Here is a 21,194-nt window from a genome sequence, read left to right on the forward strand (position 1 = left end):
TTGCTGCACCCAGCAATCTGTCACTTAGGTTTTAAGCCCCACGTGCATTGGCTATTTGTCTTGATGCTCCTCCTCCACTACCCCTCCCCTGACAGGCCACGGTGTGTGTTTTTCTCCTCCCAGTGTCCAAGTAAACAACGTAATTGTTTAAAAAATAGGAAATTATGAAACTGTACATAGTAGAAAACATATGCATTTAAAAATAAACAAATTGATATGGAAATCTAATTTTTCAATTGTAATATTGGATGTAAATCAAGAAATGATATATTCGGTATTAAAGAACAAGTACATATTAAAAATATGCAACAAGAAAACTCCACAGAAATATTAAGTATGAAGAGATAATAGTTGAAATAAGAAAAAAACACTAGAAGAAGAAAAAAATGAAAATAATTTATACGATAAAATAATTATAAGTATATACTATACTAAAAGTTATGTAAATGTGGTACTTCTTCCTCTGAATTGTTCGCTTGGACACTGGGAGAAGAATAACACACACTGTGGCCTGTCAGGAGAGGGGGAATGGAGGAGGAATATCAGAACAAATAGCCCACGCATGTGGGGCTTAAAACTGAGGTGACAGGTTGATAGGTGCCCCAGACCACCATGGCACATGTATACCTATGTACAATGTGGCTACAATAATTCAAATATAAGAGAATTATCAAAATATTTTTGACATGCTAAATCTCATAATATTTCACTCTCAGAAAAACATATTTTGAAGCAGGTCTTGATTACATGTTTGAAGTGGAGGAGAGGTAAAATTCAAGGTAGAGTAGTTTCCCATTACCCACAGGGGACACATTCCAAGACCCCCAGTGGATGCCTGAAACCATCGGTAGTACTGAACCCAATATATTTTATGTTTTTTAATATACATCTGTAAAGTTTAATTTATAAATTCATCAGAATAAAATTTAATTTATAAATTCAGCAAAATAAGTGATTAACAACAAATTATGAAGTAAAACAATTGTAAGTATATACTATATTAAAAATTATGTAAGTGTGGTACTTCTTTGTCTGTCTGCTAACTTATCTTTTTGTACCTATTTTCAGTTGGCTGTTGATCAAGGGTAACTGAAACAATGGAAAGTTAAACCATGGATAAGGGAAGACGGCTGGATGCAGAATAGTTTTATATGTTAGTACACTTGTGTTGCTTATAAAACAACTAGAATAAAAAGGAAGGAGAGAGGGAGAGAAAGAGAAAAAAAGAGACAGAGAGAGAGAAAGTGCAACCCCAAATTTAAAAGCAAGATATTATCAGATAAGATTTGGAGAGTAGGGGGATCAAGTAATAAAAAGGTGAGCTAAAGTTATTTTCTTCTTATGGGAGATGAGACAATAGCTTTCAATTTTAATATTGCATGAGGACAATTTTTTAAACTATTTAAAAAGTGGGACAATGACCGAGAGAGGTGGCTCATGCTTGTAATCCCAGCATTTTGAGAGGCCAAGGTGGGTGGATCACGAGGTCAAGAGATTGAGACCATCCTTGCCAACATGGTGAAACCCTGTCTCTACCAAAAATACAAAAAATTAGCCAGGCAAATGCCTGTAATCCCAGCTACTTAGGAGGCTAAGGCAGGGGAAACACTTGAACCTGGGAGGTGGAAGCTGCAGTGAGCTGAAAATGCACTATTGCACTCCAGTCAGGGCAACAAGAGCAAAACTCTGTCTCAAAAAAAAGAAAAGAAAAGAAAAAAAGTGGAACAACATGAAAAATAATTAAGGTAGAAATGACTAAACATACCACAAATTAAAATTAATTGGGTTGAAAATAAAAGTAATCGAAAAAATTACACACCAGATAGTAACTAACAGTAGTGCTATAGTGTAGCTGCATTAGTAAGGATAAAATATACTGAAAAAATTATAAATTATAAATGAAGAGTGTTACTGAATAATATTAAATATGGAAAATTTTTATTTGTCACAAAGATGTACCTCTTCCAAATATATGTGAACCAGATGAAAGTTCATAATATTAAAATATTAAATATTAGAATTTTATATAAATGTAGATTTTTATAAAATATAAAATGCAAAAAAGAAAGAAAATTAACATAACTATAGATAAAACTATAGATAACTATAGACTATAGATAGTCGATAACATAAGGATTTTCTAAGTACATCTCTTGAATAGGAAAAAATTAAATATTAGCAATGCTGTAGGAGAAGTAAACAACACAATTTGCAAGTTTACCTTTTAGATAAAAACAGAGTTCTAATTCATAATTTAGATAATATGTTTTTTATTTTGTACGTATAAATAACATATAAGTCATATATAGGGCTAAAATGAAAGCTTCAGCAAATTTTAAAAATATGCATCACATATATCTGAAATAAAATTAAATAAACTCAATACATATCTTGTGATTTAAGAGAAACTAATATAAATTTTTTAATGATGTGCTGTATTGTTTAGGAAAATATCAGAAAAAAATAGAAGATATAAAAATAAATAATGTATATATAGAATTAAAATGCAAGAACCTAAATAAATATCTTCATTGAATGAACACAATCAATACTGGAGTAAAAAAAGAGAAAATAGATAAACTTGAAAACAGATTAATAGAATTTACACAAACAGACCAATAAAGTAAAAATAGAAAAAAAATGGACAGTCTCAGAAATCTGTGAGCTAATAACCAAAGAGTTTATATTTGAAATATTTCAATTCCAGAAAATAGGGCTGAAAGAATATCTAAAGAAAATGAGATATGTAAAGAATATCTAAAGAAAATGAAATATCTAAAGAATATCTAAAGAAAAACAGAAACTCTCCAAATTTGGTAAAAAAATAATCTAAACTAAGTAAAATAATTCTAGCAAAGCCCAAATAGGACAGAAGCAAATAAATCTACTTAAAAACACATAGCTAAGTTCCTGAAAACTAAGGACAGAAAACGTAAAAGGAGCCCCAGAACAATGAAGCGCTATTTTCTAGGAAAAGCCCAATATGAATAACGGTGAGTTTTTCACCTGAAACCATAGAGGCTGGAAGGAAGCAACATAACATTTTTTCTGGCAATTAATAAAAACATTTGCAAATCATGAATTTTATATCCAGCAAAAGCATTCTTCAGAAGTGAAAACCACATAAAAATAATCTCAGATGAAAGAAAACTGAGATAATTTGTTAGCAAATTCCCATAACAAATGGCTTAAAAGAGATTACTTAAAAATATCATAACAGAAAAAAAACGGGACTTTACAAAAAAGGAGAACATAAGAATGGAAGGAAAGGGAGAACATGTGATAGATTATCTTATTTTTGATGAGTATTGCATATTATATTTGATGGTTGAAACAAACATAGCACCATCTGAAATGATAGTGAATGTATATAGAGAAAATATATAGGGGAATTATATTTTAAAAGTGTAAATCAGTGTAGGTCATTATGGATTTTCATCATATAGTCAGGTATGCCAGCATATCTCTTGAAGAGAACATTTGTCTCAGTGAATTGAACTACTGCATTGTTAAAGATTAGCTTCTCCTGTGCATGGGGATTTAATCTGACTTCTCCATTCTATGACTTCGATTAACAACAAAATTAACTTACAGCATCTGATTCTGAACTGATATAAATAAGTCTTTCATTATTGCTGTTTTATAGTTAACGTTTTAAGTATTTTTCCTTCATTTGAATTTTAAAAATCACTGCATCCAAATTGCAAAAACAAACAAACAAAAAACATACTCATATTAGCATGCTCATATAAGCATGGGGTGAATCAAATGTTTATTGTACTGCTTATTAAGTCTCCCCATCTAGAACAGTTTATGCATTTCAATGCACTCAGCTCCTCTATCAAATGACTTGAGGTGAGTGATATCCATATAACCAGATTATGCTTTTACAATATGGTGTGAAATTAGACAATTGTATGAATTCTGGTCCCATTAACTAAACTGGTAATATGGAGAGAATGGAAAATTTATCTTCAGAGATAATACTTGTCTAATATAATAGAAATGGCAGATGACACAAGTTGAATTGATAGCTCATTTTGCAAATATTTTAAATTATAAAATAGCATTTTGGTAATTTAAATGATTTAACACGAACAAATGTAAAGTCTTTGCATATAAATTAAACACATAATTAAACGGGATGGAGCACATTTTGTTTGACGGCAGTTTATATAAAATATGTGGATTATAATTGACCCCCAGCTTCTTATGAGATAGAGTTTGCTATGCTTTGTTCTGCTGATCAAGCATGTTAGTACAGAGTATCCTAGTCAAGACATAATGAGCCTATGAAAGGTTGGTAATATTTGAAGACTTGCTTCCAGTTATGGGTATTGTAGAGGGCCCCAGTCATATTATAACACAATAGCTTCACAAGGAGAGAAAAGGATCGAGAGGGATGTGAAGGTCCTAGCATATGGAAAGTCTCTCTGGAAACAGAGATGTTAAATCAGAGAAGGAAAACTACATTGGAGCAGTTAGGGTGTGAAAAACATGAAAGCTATTTTTACATATTTGAAAATATTACGAGACAGTAGACATATTTACTTGTCCCATATATTTAGATTTTAAAGGGGACATTTTGGTTCAATAAAAAACGGGAACAACAACAAAAAGAAATCACCACTGTTTTCAGTCTTGGGTTAGAACTGATTATTATTTTTTAAAAGAAACTAGTAGCAAATGTAATTTCAAACATTATTGTATTGGTTAAAAACTATTAAAAGTAGTTCATTCATATTTCTCAGTAACAGTTTAAATACTCTTTTCTTTAATTTACAACTGTTTACACCCAGCAGCTGCTCTAGAGAGTCTCACTATTTATTCCCAATATTCTGTTAGGCAATGCTAGCTGTATCTTCCTCTGCCTCAGCTCTTCATTAGGTAAGTGAACTTATTTGGTTTTCTCTTAGATATTCTTTTAGGAATAGGGCAGCCCAAGAGTTGAGCATAAAAACAAAAAACTTTCTCCATGTTTGCAGTGGGAGGTGATTGCAGGGAATGTGATATATTTAATAATATTTGTATATCATTGTCCATGGTACATGAAAAATATAACTCTTTATAAAAGGCATAGGGTCTTTAAGATAAATTGTACCCTCTGTTATTCTATGTTTTAAGAAAAGTTCTAGAAGAACATTTAGTGGCAATATTATAGAAAGGACTATTTCTATGCACAGTAAATGATACATTTTCTTCAATTTTTTCCCCTGCAGGAAAGAGCATAATTACTGCATATGTATATATACATATGTGTGTGTGTGTGTGTGTGTATATATATGCAGTAATTGTGCTATTTCCTATGACCTTAATATTGAATAAACTCTTTTTATTTTACTACATACTTCAAAGCAGAGCTGGAGCAATGAAGATATTATGTTATTTACTGTTATAAAAGTGTGAATAAAGGGCATCCATATTGTTCCATTTCTTTGTTTCTAAAACCTTAGGATTGCAATTGAATTATTTTTAATGCTGTGGTATACTTAATTTGTTCTGACATACAGTTCTATATAAATATAAGATATAAATTATGATCATCTTTATTTGGTAACTAGCATACATACAGCAAACAGGTTTTTTGCTTTGTTTCATTTTTACATTTTAATAAATAAGTCATTTTATTGTATTATAACTTTGGTAAAGCCTAGTTCTGATTCTAAAATTTTCTGGATAATTCCTTTAACTTTGTGGAATATATGTACCAGAAATGTAAGTATATATGCATGCATGAGGAAGGTATTGATTCATTCTATAATTAATATATTGATACTAACAACTAAAATGGAGCATCTCATTACAGGTCTAGTTAGTTCCCACATCTTTGTAACTCATTCTGATAGTGATAGTCTCCACTACATGGCAATTTATACAAATATTGATCACAGTGAGTGAAATATATACATGTTCCACTATGGCAATTTTATATTTAAAAATCAGAGAATAGATTCTTGGCTCTTCAAACTAATATTTAATGTATTTGATCTGAGTGAAATAGTCAAGATAATTTGAAATCTTAAATTTTGCCTTATTAGGAGAGATAATTTTAAACTAAATGTTTATTAATATTTCTACTTTATTTTTCTCACTTCATCTAATCAATTCAGCAACTTAAAAATATATTACATATTTGAAAATATTCTTGAAATAACTTTAGGCATTTGGTAAATTTTGTGCAATAGGCTATTTGAGATAAGTCTAGTAAAATTTAGAATTTTATTTATTTTTAACGATATATAATGTATAGCATTTCATATAGTAACTTTGATAGTAAGGTCAGTTCTTAACTCATAGTTTTGAAGGACTAAATATATGAAACAACATAAAGTTTTGAAATAATGCTAAAATTTCTATCTTTAAGTCAATCTTTTTAAGTTACACTTTTATACAATTTTCTTAGGAAAGTCAAAAATCAAATAAAAGCTGACATGAGGAAAATATTTCGATGTCTCATAAAAATAAAGCATAGTTGGCAATAGTGGGAGAATATATCTCTATTTATAGATACCTTACAATAATTTAACAAGGAAAATAGATGATAAGCCTTGCCTGATGAAATTTTTCATGAAGAAAATAGTGTTCCTTAGTGATTAAACTTATTGTGTCAAATTATGATATCAGTGTAATTCAATCTGCTTTAAAAATGTATGTCCCATTACCCCTGCTCTTCTCTAATTTTAAGTAGGTGATTTTCCAACTTTATAAAATAGTAGATTATAAGGCATAGCTAATATGCATATATACACATTTCATAAGAATTTAGCATGTAAATAAAAGTGATTTCTTCATCTAGAATTTACAATTTTAGAGGAAATTCCAACTCATAGCTGGAGAAGAGAGGAAGCTTGTCTAATAAGAACAAACTCAATTCTGAAATATGCAGCATTTCCTTTTCTCATTCTATCCACTGTGTAAGTATTCTAATATAGCCACAGGCAGAATTTAGTGCCTGGCTGAGGGGTCAAAGAGAGATGGAGTGACTGTCTTTCCAAAGTTTCTGTTGCTCAAATTAGTCTGGCTTGTGGGAAACCTAAGTACCTTTCCCAGGGAATATCCTTGAATTCTAAATTTCTGGTACTTCTGGCATAAGTTTAATGCAACCAGAGAGAAAAAAAAATAAAGATATTTGAGATAATTTTTATGTAATAAATTTTTGTAATTATTTTCATAATTAAAATGTACTTGTAACATTTCTTAAACATAGAATCATCCCTACCATATTTAAATATTCTGTCATTAAATACAATAAAGTGTCTATACAACAAAGAAAGAAATGTACTTCATAGGAGACATACAATTAGATTATTAGGATTTTATATACCTCCTATAGCAACAAATAATTTATCTTTTGCTTTAAATTTCTCACCAGTCAAAGCAACTTACAGTAAGATAATAGAAAAAAAAATACATGTGTAACTATGACATACATGTATCCCAGTCACGTTCATGTGTTCAGGCTGATCCTACTGTTGTCCATAACCCAGAAATTTTTGTTATAGTGTTCTTAATTCAAAGAACCAGACCACAATTCAGGGTAGGGTAAGCAAATCCACATGTATAAGCTGGGCTAATCCTAAAGCAGTTCAGTAGGTGACAAGAAGCAGAAATTGAAACCATCTGCGGCCTATCTCAGGCCCACAAAAGTTGAATGCTGCACATTTGAAGAATATCAAGGAAAGCTGTTTTGAATGTTTATAATAGTGTTGCTTCATTATTGAGATTCGATCATCAATTGTTTTTTCCTCCTTCTAGTCTTTCTTCCATCTTTGAAATCTTTTTCCCTTGCTGGTATTCTATACAGGTTATCCATTTCATAACATTATCTAAATAATTGATTCTGCCATTTTACACTTTGATTTACTGATAGCTCATGACTAAGTTATGTTCTGGATCCATCCATTAATTGGTAACTGCATTTTTGTTAATTTTCCAATGCAGTATTCCAAAAAGTGAGATTTAAACCAAGTTAGAAATAGAGGTCTTCTAAACCTTCCACTGATGCTTGGAAAAGTTTACTGAATGGTATTCTCCCCTCAGATGTGTACCACTGGTCCCGTAATCTCTCGTTGGGCTTTAGGATTGGAGAATTTACAAGCAAATTTGGCATCTAAGGTTACACATCACCAGGGAATACAGACATATATTCATTACAAGAGACTGGACTACAGCAGGCTCACTGGTTATCCTGTTTTTCTTTACTGAAAGTAGGAGCTTAAACATCTTGATCCCTCACTGAACAAAACAAAAAGTTTCTGCATTGGCTTTCTTTTTGAAGTTGTACAATTTTGAAAATTAATTTACCAAGAGCTAAGCCATTTTCAAAGACTTACCAAAGAAGAGGCTTGTTCCACTCTGCTAATATCAGTGGGAAGGAGTTAAAGAGAGGTTGCTGTTTTGCAAGTTAGAGAATGAGCTTCTCTGAACGATGGGGGAAAGAAGCATTGAAAATAGTGACTTTGATGATTCTGTGCCATAACAGCAACAAAAATAAAAATGAATGCAGAGCTAATATTGAAAATGTTATCTGACTCCTGATTCACCTTTGTAAGATCTCAATTATTGTTAAGCAGAAAAAGAATAGCTAAAAAGCAGAATATTTCATTAGAGTTAGGATACCACAAGAAAAAAAATTGCACACTTCAGATTTAATAAAAAAATTAAACATATCATATAAACTAATTTTGTTATTTAATGGAATTTAGCCATATGGAATGTTTGTTTGTTTCTTTTAAAAAGGCAATTAGAGTCTTGCAGCACAGAGGGAGAGATAAACAATCAAAGAGCCCCACCCAGGTTGGTGGCATAAGACTCCTGTGAGTGCAGAGGGAATGTGCATCACAAAATCCAGGGCTTCAGATTAAGGACTGCACTCTGGACGGCAACACCTCCAGTCTCCTACCCCTGTGATTTTCAGAACTCGGGCAGCCAAATATTTACCTGCTTAGCAGGATACAAGACAATCCTCTGCTTAAAATAAAATACATACTGACAATGACATTTGTTGGGCAGGTAAGTCTAGTCTATGAGCCAGGCATGGAGGAATAAGAAAGGTGGTAAGAGGAAGAATTAAAGCTTGAAAATGAAAGACAATGTAAATATTAAAGATAAATTGAAAGATTAAATGTAGGTCAAGAGAACAATGCTGCTGGTATTAACAACAAAGCCCTGATGCTACATAGAGATGAAGAAACAAGTAGCATATTAGAAGAAAGTTCATAAATATTTCAGGTTCATTTTATTTGGAAATATTTTATTTGCATACAAAAGAGTCTAGGGCTACCTGAGAATCATGTTTAAAGTCTTAAAATAGTAGACAATATTGGTAAATACCCACTTATGTAGAGATTAAGAGACTAACATCTCTATAACTGAAATAATTTTAAAAGTCCAAAGTGAGCATTCTGTACTATATTTCATTTTTGGTTTTTACTTTAAGTTCTGGAACACAGGTGCATCACATGCAGGTTTGTTACACAGGTAAATTTGTGCCATGGTAGTTTGCTGCACCAGAAACTCATCACCTAGGTATTAAGCCCCTCATGCATTAGCTATTTATCCTGATTCTCGCCTCCTCCCACACCCTCTGACAGGCCCAATGTGTATTGTCTCCCCTCCCTGTGTCCATGTATTCTCATTGTTCAGCTCCCATTTATAAATGAGGACATGTGGTATTTGGTTTTCTGTTTATGTGTTAGATTACTGAGGATAATAGCTTCTAGTTCCATCAATGTCCCTGCAAAGGACATGACCTCGCTCCTTTTTATGGCTGCATAGTATTCCATGGCATATATGTACCACATTGATGGACATTTGGGTTGATATCATGTCTTTCCTATTGTGAAAGTGCTGCAATGAAACATATGCATATGTGAATCTTTATAATAGAATGATTTATATTCCTTTGGGTATATAACCAGTAATAGGCTTGCTGGGTTAAATGGTATTCCTGGTTCTAGGTCTTTGAGGAATCATTGCACTGTCTTTCACAATGGTTGAACTAATATATATTCCAACCAATAATATAAAAGAGTCCTGTTCTCTGCAGCCTTGCCAATATCTGTTGTTTCTTGACTTTTTGATAATTGCCATTCTTACTGGCATGAGATAGTATCTCACTGTGGTTTTGAATTGTGTTTCTCTAATTATCAGTGATGTTGAGATTTTTTTCATATGTTTGTGGGCCACATAAATGCCCTTTTTTGAGAAGTATCTGTTCATGTCCTTTGCCCAGTTTTTTATTGTATTGTTTACTTATTTCTTGTAAATTTGTTTATGTTCCTTATAGATTCTGAATATTAGACCTTTTTCACATGGTAGATGATCAAATGATTGTAGATGTGCTATCTTATTTCTGAAATTTCTATTCTGTTCCATTGGTCTATGTGTCGGTTTTTATACCAGTGCCATGCTGTTTTGGTTACTGTAGTCTTGCAGTATAGCTTGAAGGTAGCATGAGGCTTCCACCTTTGTTCCTTTTGCTTAGGATTGTCTTGGCTCTATGGGCTCTTTTTTTGGTTCCTCTGATCTATATTTCTAAGATGCCACTAAATCTGTATTAATACACCTGTACTGTTGGTCCCTCCCAGTTTTCTATTCATTTAGCCCTAATAAAGAAATGCAAATTTTTAACAGATATTCAGTCTATTACATTTAAACTTGAAACCCTCCCTCAGCTTCTATCTATAAAGTGTAAACTATGTTTTATGAACAACAAGCTTAAGACGGTAGAGAGAAGGATGAGAAAGAATTTAAATTACAAATGCATGTGAAGATAATAATCATTAATCTCTTATGTGTCAATACATATAATCAAATATACATTAAAAGCAATACAAACTAGGGTTTAAGACACTGCTTTGTCTGGTGTCTGTTTTCAAGTCCTGACTCTATTTCTAGCTTGAGTGAGATATTTATTCTTCTAGCATATTTTATCTTTAAATGGTGATAGTAATGGAGATGATTACATTGAGCTTTTATGATGAGTAAATAAATAATGTTTGTAATGCTTTTAGAATGGTGTTTATGACATGGAACAATGTGTTTTTTCAAGAAATACATATTTTAAAGTTAAATGTTATGTGCAAATTAAAACATAAAACATGCTTTAAAATTGAGAGAATGTTGCAGCTTTCTGCACATGGCTAGCCAGTTTTCCCTACATCATTTATTAAACAGGGAATCCTTTTCCCCATTGCTTGTTTTTGTCAGGTTTGTCGAACATCAGATGGTTGTAGATGTGTGGCATTACTTTTGAGGCCTCTGTTCTGTTCCATTTGTCTACATCTCTGTTTTGGTATCAGTACCATGATGTTTTGATTACTGTGGACTTGTAGTATAGTTTGAAGTCAGGTAGCATGATGCCTCCTGCTTTGTTCTTTTTTCTTGAGATTGCTTTGGCTATGCAGGCTTTTTGCACATGTATATTCATTGTGGCACTGTTTACAATAGCAAAGACCTGGAACCAACCCAAATGCCCATTAATGATAGACTGGACAAAGAAAACATGCACATATACAGCATGGATGCTATGAAGCCATAGAAAAGATGATTTCATGTCCTTTGCAGGGACATGGATGAAGCTGGAAACCATCATTCTCGGCAAACTGACAGAAGAACAGAAAACCAAAGAAGGCATGTTCTCACTCATAGGTGAGTGTTGAACAATGAGAACACATAGACACAGGGAGGGGAACATCACACGCTGGTGTTTGTTGTGGGGTGGGAGGCTAGGGGAGGGATAGCAGGGGGTGGAGAGGGATAACATTGGGAGAAATGCCTGATGTAGGTGACGGGGAGATGGAGGCAGCAAACCACCATGGCTTTGTTTACCTATGCAAAAATCCTGCAAGATCTGCACATGTATCCCAGAACTTAAAGTATAATTTAAAAAATAAATAAAATTGGCAGAATGATTTTCACATACAAAACCAAGAATCATATGTGCATATACATTTTCTTCTATGTATAAAATATGGCATTCCTTTATCAATAATAAAAAGATAATAGAGTTTAAATAGCCCATGTAGTTTTGCTGGTTTTTATGTTTGTAACTATTTGAAATTATCCTATTTGTTAATATTTATTATTAGTTATATGGTATATACATGTACTTTGCAATATGTGATTAATTTATAACTTGTAGGACTTAGAAGTCAAATTTTGTGCTTTATAATTTTAAATACTATATAATACAATAAATATACAATAAAACTTTCCTTTTTAGCTGTCATTTGTGATAATTATAACTGAAACTAAAACTTAATGTGGATCATTACTTTTCCTAAAACTTGCATATTAGCTAAAAGTCATTATAATATTCCAATTATTTTCCCTCTTTATCTTGGTTAGATTTAAATAATTTTCAAATTATGTATTTTGGTGTAATTAGAGTCTCCACTTACATTTTAATCATTCTAGTCATGCATAAAAATATAAAAAAATTATGTAGACTTGTAATGATCTGTGAATTCTCATATTCCAAAACTTTATCTTACATGCTTCTCATTATTATTTATGATAAACAATAATTTTGAATCAAAATATCTTCATTATGTATCCATAAATGAAAAGCACATGAGACAAGATACAAAAAAATAAATGTTAGTAAAATTGTTACCTATCTGAATACTTTTATGTATCTGAATACTTTCAGATATTCATGAAAGGACATTATTTTGTGCATAGTAATAATTAAACACTTATATTAGTATAAATTTTCCAGGAATTTTTTTTTAAAATCAGGAAAGGCTATTTCACATTGTTTTTACCTTCTTTCATAGGGAGCTCATTTTGAAGTCATAAGTTTAATAACATTCACCCTGTTAAATTTATACATTTAACTCATAAAAATGATTGAAAACATAATCTACCAAATATTTGAGGTTTATACACTCACTTCAGTCAGATAGTAGGAAAGAACATTTATATTTTAATTAAATAAACTTCAGAAAATACTCATATAGTTTTTAGTTTCTAAAATAATTGCACCATGTATTTCTTCTCCTCCTCTTCGTCACCATCAGTTATCTGAGATGGCTGCCATGTACAGGCCTGAATATACAACTCAGACTTCACTGTGTCACTTAATATTAGAGTAATAACAGATTCAGATTGTCACCAAAACTCACATTAAGTCTTCCAATCATATTATCTGCGACTCTGCCACACTTTGGAATGCTTAGCCAGCATCCCCTCTTTATTTGGGTCCAGACTTAACAGAACTCTGTCTCTTCTTTGCCTTAAATTAACAGAAAATTAGCTTTCCTATCTTTGGAGCTCCCACAACACTTGATTCAAATATTTATTATGCGATTATTATATACAGTCATGCTACTTACAATAAGTTAACAATGCATGGCATATATGATAGGAGTCTTATAACATTGTAATGAAGCTGAAAAACATCTATCACTTAGTAACATTATAGTCATTGTAATACTGTAAGGCGATACATTACTCTCATGTTTCTGGTGATGCTGGTGTAAGCAAACCTACATCATTGCAAGTTGTAAAAATGTATCACACAGACCATTATATATAATGTATAATAAGGGATAATAATAGTAAATGACTATGTTACTCGTACATGTATTTATTGTAATATACTAAAAACTACCAAGATTTTAAAGTGTATTCCTTCTATTTTGAGAAAAAAAAATTTAACTGGAAAATAGCTTCAGTTAGGCTCTTTAGGAGGTATTCCAGAAGAAGGCACTGTCATCACAGAAGATGACAGCTCCATGCATGTTATTACCCTGAAGACCTTACAGTAGGACAAGATGTGAAGGTGTAAATAGTGCTATTGATGATCTTGACCCTGTTGAGACCCAGGTTAACATGTATGTTCCTGTCTTAGTTTTTAACAAAAAAGTATAAAAAGTAAAAAGAACAAAAGTTAAATTTAAAAACTTGTAGAATAGGATACAGAAAAATAAAAAAAAATGTACAGCTGTTCAATTGTTTGTGTTTGAAGCTAAGTGTTATGAAAGTGTTAAACAATGCTTAAAAATGTAAAAGTGTATAAGGTAAAAATGTTACAGTAAGCTAAGGTTAATTTAGCAATAAAAATTAATAAATTTAGTGTAACCAAAGTTTACAGTGTTTATAAAATCAGTAATAGTGCAATGTCCTAGGTCTTCACATTCACTTGCAATTTACTTACTCATTCAGAACAACTTCCAGTCCTGAAAGCTTCATTTGTGGTAAATGCTCTATGCAGGTATACAATTTTTCATCTGTTATACTGTATTTTTGCTGCACTTCTCCATGTTTAGGATGTTTAGATATACTAATATATTGCTTTATAATTGCTTACAGTATTCACTACAGTAGCATGCTGTACAGTTAGAATGCTAGGAGCAATAGGTTATACCACACAGCCTAAATGTGTGGTAGGCTTTGCCATGTTTGCAGAAGGACAAAATCACCTAACCACACATTTCTCAGAATATATTCCAATCATTAAGTGACCCATGACTGTATTTCTGCCAACCTTCACCAGATTGTAAGCTCTTAGCTGGGGATAGACACATGAATTATTTATCTTCATAGTTATAGCAGTTATCACAGCTCCTGTTACATAACAAGTACTTGATAATTTTAGTTAAATAAATAAACTAACCAAGACAACTTAAATCAGTAACACCTTTTACACTGACATATGTAATTGGCTGTGAGACTATTTTAATGTACATCGGGAAAATCTAACTATTTGAGTAATGGAGTCTAAATTAATTTATTTAGAAAGCTATATTATCTATATTACAGTATGAATACAAATGTTACATGGTGCAAAAAGCATAAAGGAATTTTCTGTAGAATCTGGCTTAAGGATAAAGATGATTCTTTTCAAGACAGAAGCCAAAGTATAGTCTGTCCTAAAAGAAACCCTGGAAAAATAAAAAAAAACAAGTATAAAGTCCCAACCACTTAAAATCTCTCTTAAAATATTTACTTAAATTCTTACCAATGATTAAAAATCAACAACAAAAGGAGATCACTATAGTATACCTTGTGCCAATAGCATTAACCAATGTAATTACACAAAAATGTGGACTATCAAAGATAACACTTTTAATTTCCTGCATAAAGTGTCTCTACCTGGCTAGTTACATAAATTAGCTTTTGTCTTTAGGCTAAAATGATAATACATTGTTGTGAGATGAAGTACGTTATTATTGAGATACCAGATTCATGCTTCAGGAAAACTTCTCTTATGTCATTTATAAATCTTCAATACAAAGGTAACTTCACTTAATTCATCAACCTTCTTATAGGTCACCATGGTCTAAGGAGAAAGTTGCTGTACTGTTAAGAAAGAATATTGAATCCACCATTTACTAGGTGTGTAACTTTAGGCAATATATTAAATCTCTTTTTCTCATCTTAGTTCTCTTTAAAATGAAAATGTCATTATGAAGAGTAAATGAAATAGTATAAAACTAGCACGTGTGTGTTTATGGAACATTGTGCAACTAAAATAAGTTTCAATAAACAAAATTCAAATTTAAAACAATTTTGTGTTAAAATTATATCTTACTACAACCTCCACTATTTGCATTACTGTTCATTTTCAGAGAATATACTTACAGTATATGGGTTTATAAGTGCTTGTCGAGGAATCAGTAATGATTTTGGCAATGTCATTATTGAGGGAGTCTCAAATTGTTATTGCTCACTTTACCATCATCATGTACACTCCCCAAAGCTCCCCAAATAGCTTTATAATCTGTATTTATCTTTAAATATTCATCCATCATTAATGCTGTCATATCACCTTTGGAATCCTCTACCCTGCTGATGTTAGGACATAGCTCCTCTAAGATGGCACCAAGCATGCAAAGTAACAGTTGGGACTAGAGCATTTCTAATTCCTAAAACAGTTGGTTTGTCATCTGATCTTCTGGTATCTGTAAGAGTTTTGAAAATTTGAAACCACAACCTTTATATCAAGCCTCAAATGTTTTTCTCAGATACTTCCTTGATTTCAAGCCTTATGTGGATTTATTTTTAACCTTAAAACAGGGGACAAATACAGTTCATCTTTCTATCATCTAAGAAAACACGTATTGTTCTGTAAATTGATAGCATGAGCATCATTGAAAACATGTAACAGACTACACAGAATGACATTGATTTTTATATTAAGAAAGCAAAGTACAAATTTTAATTATTTATTCATTGGTGTACCTCTGATAGACTCATCTGTTATCTACTTGTCAAAACTTCCAACCATTTCCCAGTTATTTGTTTTTTGGCAATAGATCACAAACTTTCTTCCCATCTCCTGCCTTCCCAAATTGGATGATTCTATATTAACGTCCCACCCAACAAGTGTCTACCCCAAATCTAATTAGAATTTAGTTCACAGCTACGTAAGCTGTCCTTACTTCCATGTCACTCAGAAATGCACTGGTAGCGTCTTTTTATTTTGCTGGTTTGTTTGTTGGCTTGTTTGCCTTTTAGGTTGTATTTTTCAACCAAGAAGACATGCAAGTTCCCGAAACTAAATAATTTCAATTTGCTTCTAGTAAAGAGGAGCAGACCTCACCCTAACTCCATGGAAATAACCCTTTTAAGTTTTCTGGTAAGAAATTTTTGATGATTGTATCCAAACATCTATATTTTGGTTATACCACTAATTATTTTTTAAATTTAGCAGCTATAAACATTATCTATTAACTTTCATCTATACACTTAATTTTAATTTGTATGTCATGATCTTTGTGTTAAGGAATGAAAGATCAAATTGTTTATTTTAATAATAAGTAATATATTTTTATAAAATGCAACCAGATGTGATACAGAAACATAAATTCCTTATTTTATGTGAAATTACTGTCCAATCATTTATAAATAAATGCCAGGCTCTCTTTCCTGTTCATTTTTTATATTTCACTATAGAAATTGCTAGAGATTGCTGATGAGGGTCTGTATACTGCCAGTCAGGTTCCAGATGGCCTGGAGGTCTGCTTGAAACAGAATGTTTCTGAATATTTCTCAGGAGTGAATCTAACTTATTTATTGATTATATTATTCAGTGACACATCTTTAGTATTTTTTAAGAACACTTAGGACAGTAGCATACACGTAGAAGGGAGCTGGTTCCCTTCCAGTCTACCATTGACATTGTCTTAATTGTTCTGTTTCAAAGCCTCTCATTTTCTGTAGAAATTCCAGAAGGAAGATAAATGGTTGAGAAAGACTTGGTTCATCACCTGTGAAATCTCTTCATAATAGAGAGTTGTAATTATGAAAAATAAATGCAAACCTATAATTTCTTATTAGGATATCATTTTGGAAATGCAGATTAAGGCCAAATCATGGCAAGTTTTTCTTAACTGCTGTTTCCTTGAACTCTGATACAATCATATCAATTGGTTACCATCTACAGAGCAGCTTGATACATATAATTCTCTAACTGAACTGAGTTTCTTTCTTGTGCCATGTGTGATGATGACCTTTACATTAGACAGTTTTTATTTTGGAGCAGGATCATTTACTACATCTAAGTCTTATAAAGTTACCATTAAAGAAACATATTATAACAAGAAACTGGAGGATTAATACTATTGATAGACTATACATTTTACTATTCAGAAATTTTTCAAATGTAAAAACTATTTTTGAAAATCCAGAAATACCATACACCATAAAAATAAAAAATATTTAGGCTAAAAATGACACTGGGGGTAAGATTACCTCCATTTATGAAGATTGAAGGATCATGCAAAAACATTGATAGAAGAGACACAACATATGCTGTTTCAGAGCACCTGTGGAGGGATTTTCAGGAAGAAGGAATACTGTTTACCCTGAAGAATGCGAGAGAAAATTTTGTTTTCATAGTATGTTGGGTCAACTTTGGTTGAGAATATTAAATAAAACTTAAAGTTGAGGTTCAGCTGGAGGTTGACGTAAATGGCAGCCATCTGCTGTGCTTCTCCTGTGGTTGTGTTCTGAGTACCAAATAATTCTTCACCAGTGACACAACTAAAAAGAAAAAAAAGGAACTAAACAATTATTTTCAATTATTTTGCAGATAACTTATAAGGACAATGTTCATATTGAATTCCAGAATAAAATTCTATTACTTTCAGTATTTGTAGAAGCCTCAGCCAAAAAGACATATACATATGCTTATCCCAAAAGTAGTCTATTAATGATAAGACTTTCAAGAAAACAGCTTTCCTGTTGCTTGCCTGATATTTGAAGGAAATAGTAGCAGGGAAGGTAAAGGCCAGTATATACAAACAGAAAAACAAAAACAAAGAAATAAGCAAGCAAACAAAAACCGAAAAATAACAACAACAACAGCAACAACAAAAAAAGCAAAATACAAGACATAACTTGAAGAACAGAGAAAACACGAAATTTGAAGCAAAACGTACAGAGATCATTGACGAGATAACATTTCAATTACTCAAAGAGAAGAGGCTAATTGAAATGTGAAAATTAATAGAATTAAGGAAAAGAAATCTGAGGAACGTAACTGCTTGACGACAGAGGTATGTAAAACATCAGTAGTAAAACATGTACTTCATAATTCCAGGAATTAGCTCTCAGACGGCACGAGACATCCAGAAAAATATTCCTTCCTTCCTTCCTCCCTCCCTCCTTCCCTCCCTCCCTCCTTCCTTCCTTCCTTCCTTCCTCCCTTCCTTTTCATTTCTGGTTTGTGCCTTCCCAAGATATAGAAAGGGAATTAATTAATTTCTTATATTAATCTAGTATCCTGCAGACTTGCTGACTAATTTATTAGTTCTAAATATATTAGGGGATTTATTTGAATGTTATATACACAACATTATATTATCTGTGAATAGAGATTATTTGAATCCATCTCTTCCCATCTGGATGTTTTTATTCCTTTTCCTTGAGCAATTTCCTTGGCTATATTCTACAGTACAGTATTTGAGAGGTAGTGTCTCCAGTTTTCTATTTTTTTCTCATGTTACAGAGAAAGCATTCAGTCATCCACCATTAAATATAATGTTACTTGTAGGTTTTCCATGGACGACCTATAATAATTTATAAAATTATTTTATGTGTAGTTAGTTGACTGTTTTTCATTATGAAGGGCTATAAAATTTTGATACGTGTGGTTGAGAGCAGCGTCTCACATTTGTAATTCTAGCACTTTGTGAGGTCAAGATGGGTGGGTCACTTGAGGTCAGGAGTTTGACACAGCTTGACAAATATGGTGAAACCCTGTCGCTATTAAAAATACAAAAATTATTTTGGAGTAGTGACATGTGCCTGTAATCTAAGCTTACTTGGGTGGTTGTGGCAAGTGAATTGTTTAAACTAGGAGGCAGAGGTTGCAGTGAACCAAAATCATGCCACTGCACTCCATCAAGCCTGGGCAAGAAGAGTGAAACTTTGTCTCAAAAAAAAAAAAAATAAATAAAAAATAAATGCTTTTTCTACATCTATTGATATGGCTAATTTTTTGTTCTTTAGTATATTGTTAAGGTATATAAGACTAATTTTCTTATAGATATTAAAGCAATCTTGTAGTCCTGAAATAAAACACACTTGAATGTAGTGAATAAAGATTTTAATGTGCTCCTGGTTTCTTTGTGCAAGTATTTTGTTGGAGTTTTTGTGACTATATTGAAAGTGATTTTGGTGCATGGTTTCTGTTGTGATCACTTTGGTTCCGGTGCTACAATAGTCTTGTCCTTATACACTGAATTTGGAAGTATTCCTTTCTCTATTTTTACTTGTATAAATCTAAAGCGTACAAGGGCACTTTTTGTACACGAATGTACTGTGTAGTGGTGAAGTCTAGACTTGTCGTGTAACCGTCATCTGAATAATGTGCATTGTATCCATTGGGTGATATCTCATCCCCTCCCAACTTTACTGCCCTTCCAAGACTCCCATGTCAGTCATTGCACACTCTGTCCATATATACACACTATTTTCCACTTGTAAATGAGAAAATGTGGTATTTGTCTCACTTCTGAGCTTTTTTCCACTCAAGATAATGACCTTTAGTTCCATTCATGTTGCTGAAAATAACATAATTGTATTGTTTTTTAATGGCTCAATAGTATTTCATGTGTAAATATACAACATTTTATTTATCCACTCTTGTTGATGAACATTTAGGTGGATTCCATATCTTTCCTATTATGATTTGTGCTGTAATAAACATATATTTTTTATAAGTACAAAAATACTTAGGAATATATTTAATAAAGGAGGTGAAAGATTTCTATAACGAAACTATAAAACACTAGTGAAAGAAATTGCAGATGGCACTACCAAATAGAAAAAATAGCCCACATTCATGGATTAGAATTAGTATCATCAAAATGTCCAAACTTCCCAAAGCAATCTACAGATTCAATAAAATCCTTATTAAAATACCAACATTATTTTTCACAGAATTAGGAATAAATAATTCTAAAATTCATATGGAACCAAAAAGATCTCAAATAGCCAAAACAATCCTAAGCAAAAGGCACAAAGTTAGAGGTATCACATTACCTGCCTTCAAGTTACACTTCAACTTCTAGTACAAACATGATACTGATATAAAAATAGACACAAACTAATGGAACAGAATAGAATAAAAAACAGAAATAAAGGCCACATGTCCATAGCTAGATAATCTTTTGATAAAAATTATACACTGGGAAAAGGACAATTTCTTCCTTCCTCTCCTAATTTTTGGAAGATCTTGTGAATAACTGATACTACTTCTTAAATGTTTGGTAGAATTTACCAGTGAAGCTATCTGTACTAGAATATTTTTTGTAAGCAGTATTTAAGCTACTCATTCAAATTCTTTATTTGTTATAGGTCTACTCATTTTTTAAATTTTTTCTTGAGTTAGTTTCAGCAGTTTGGCTTTTAGGAATGTGTGTCTATAGTTTAAATGTGTCACCTCCAAAATCTAGATGTTGAAACTTAAGGGTCAATGTGATGGTCTTGAAAAGAACTTCTTCCTTTGTTAAGGATATGAAGGGCATTTATAACAGAATATTTGTGCAGTGTTCAGCCCTTGTTTTACTTGTCTTTCTACCTTTTGCTAAGTGAAAGGGGTCTCTTTCTCCTGAGAATGCAGCATCAAGGTTGCTATATTGAAAGAAGATAGTAGCCATCTCCAGAAAACAAATCTGTTGGTACCTTGATCTTGAACATCCCAGCCTCTAGAACTATGGAGAAAACATTGTTATTCT

The sequence above is a fragment of the Saimiri boliviensis genome, chromosome 18 (genome assembly GCF_048565385.1).
Source record: "Saimiri boliviensis isolate mSaiBol1 chromosome 18, mSaiBol1.pri, whole genome shotgun sequence".
In the NCBI taxonomy this organism is placed as follows: domain Eukaryota; kingdom Metazoa; phylum Chordata; class Mammalia; order Primates; family Cebidae; genus Saimiri; species Saimiri boliviensis.